Source organism: Equus przewalskii, chromosome 2, assembly GCF_037783145.1.
Source record: "Equus przewalskii isolate Varuska chromosome 2, EquPr2, whole genome shotgun sequence".
Taxonomy (NCBI): Eukaryota; Metazoa; Chordata; class Mammalia; order Perissodactyla; family Equidae; genus Equus; species Equus przewalskii.
Window position 1 is genome coordinate 115,454,337 of NC_091832.1, and position 2,543 is coordinate 115,456,879.

Here is a 2,543-nt window from a genome sequence, read left to right on the forward strand (position 1 = left end):
AGCTTGCACCCTCCTTGGACCCCACCCGCTCTTTCTTCCTGTCTTTCTATTAAAATCTGAGTGGCGACTTTTCTCATTCTAAGTCTAACTTTCCTACCCAGACCTGGATCCTGCCCCTCCTGCCTCCCTAGAGACGTCCTCCGAGCTTCCTTCTTTCTTGCTCCCCTCTGACTCCTCCTTCCCTGGCTCCCCTCCTGTCAGCATGTAAACATGATTTCCCACTTCCCTAGAAGCCACCCACCCTCAGTCCTTCACCCTACCCAGGTGTGGGTCTATCTTTTCCTTCAGAGACGAATTTTATAAATAGTTAATTCATTTATTCAGCAAATATTTGCTAAGTGTCAGCTGCCTACAAGGCTTTGCTTTAAGTGCTAGGGATTCAACAAGGAACTCAGTAGACAAAATTCCCTGCCTGTGTGGAATGTCTACTATACTGAAGAGCTGGAACTGTTTCTCCATTTCCAATTCATATCCCTACCCAATGTCGTCTGGCTTCTACCTCTACCCTCCTTTGAAAGCTGCTCTCTCCAAGGTCACTGATGATCTTGTTGTAAATCACACAGAAACTTTTTAGTTCTCATCTTAATGGATGCAAGTAATGCAGCATTTGAGATGATTGTCTACCCCTTTATTTTTATTTTATTTTATTTTTTTTAATAAAGATTAGCCCTGAGCCAACTGCTGCCAATTCTCTTCTTTTTGCTGAGGAAGACTGGCCCTGAGCTAACATCCATGCCCATCTTCCTCCAATTTATATGTGGGACGCCTACCACAGCATGGCATGCTAAGCAGTGCCATGTCCACACCTGGGATCCCAACCGGCAAACCCCGAGCCTCCGAAGCGGAAAGTGCGAACTTAATCTCTGTGCCACCAGGCCGGCCCCTACCCCTCTTTAAAATTCTGGGCCCTTCACATGACATCCACTCCTGATTATGAGCCCTTAATGGCTGCACATCCCTTTTAGGATTAAAGTTTTAAATCCCCAATAGTTGATAAGACCCTTATCGATGGCTGTCCTGCTTTCCTCTCCAGGCTCGATTCTCACCGTCTTAGCTGTAATCTTGGTCTGCCATTCTTGGTTCAACCATCCAGATCTCTCTGTGATCCACTGAAAGTGCCAAGCACCCCTTCTCCCTTCTTCTCTTGGCTCAGCTCTACTCACCCTGCAGACCTGAGTTTTGGCATCCTTTTCTCTGGGAGCCCTGAGCTCCCAACTTTAGTTAAGAGAATCTGTGGCATACTGCCATCAAAGCCTTTAATTCTTCATCTGGCAGCAATTTTCAGTATGTATTTCAGACAGTATGTTATCCTTGTTAGTTTACCTGTCTGTAACCCCCTGGAGCATATAAGACCCTTAAGAATGGAGACTAATTCTTAATCAAGATATATTTCCAGCAGCTAGCATAGTGTTTGGCAAAGAGTAGTTCCTTAACGACTATTACTTGAATTAAGAGTATATATATTGAAGACCTATTTTATGCCAGGTACTATGCTTTACAAATAGTGTATAATTTAAGCCTGGCAAAAAACCTTCAAGACAATAATGTCTAACGCAGGGAAATTGGGCCTCCAAGGAGTAAAATAATCTACTTTCAGCCAGATGGACCCCTGGCTGCCCAGCAGTCCAGTGACAAGCAACCTTAACAAGAGGAACTGCCAACTGAAAGTCAGGACATTCTACCTGGTGGAGGGAGAGAAGAGGAAGAAGCATCGGGTTCAAGGGCCTGACCTGGAAGCTGATCAACAGGAACTGGCTCAGCCAAAGACTGGGGGTGAGTGTGGAGGCTGTCCAGAGGTCAAGGGGATGGTTCTACCAAACTTTGAGCCCATTGAAATGCCAGAAATAGGTGAAGGGCAGCCATGGGTTTAAAAGAAGACAAGCGAGAATCATGCAGGCTGTTTTTATGTTGAAAATTTGTTAAAATTCTCTCAATAACATTTTACAATTTTTCCCCGAAAAGGTCGCAAAGATAGTAAGCGGTGAGGGAGGATTTGAACCCAGGTTTGTTTGCCTGTGCAGCAAAAAGAGCATTTTATATATCACTAAGCTTCAGAATGCATTAAAGAGAATTATACTAATATGCTATATTAGTACCAAATAGGGTTGCTGGAAGACCACTCACCCTGATGCCGGGTCAAAGCGCCAGAATCCAGGGCTGTGTTTTTTTTGTTGTTTGTTTGTTTTTTTAAAGATTTTATTTTTTCCTTTTTCTCCCCAAAGCGCCCTGGTACATAGTTGTATATTCTTTGTTGTGGGTCCTTCTAGTTGTGGCATGTGGGACGCTGCCTCAGCATGGTCTGATGAGCAGTGCCATGTCCGCGCCCAGGATTCGAACCGACGAAACACTGGGCCGCCTGCAGCGGAGCGCGGAAGCTTAACCACTCGGCCACGGGGCCAGCCCCCAGGGCTGTGTTTTTTAAATCCCCTTCTCCCCGTGGGAGTTCCGTGAGGAGGAAGTTCTGACATGCTTACATTTGCCGGCTTAACCTTTCCCCTGACTAATTGTACAAAGGCATTCAAGTCTTGACGTGATTGTAGTGT

General features: G+C 45.4%; 1 pseudogene; it reads left to right on the top strand.

Moving 5' to 3' along the window:
• Window positions 1-481: 481 nt before the first annotated feature.
• LOC103564007 (X antigen family member 5-like) lies at window positions 482-1,871 on the top strand (annotated as a pseudogene).
• Window positions 1,872-2,543: the final 672 nt, after the last annotated feature.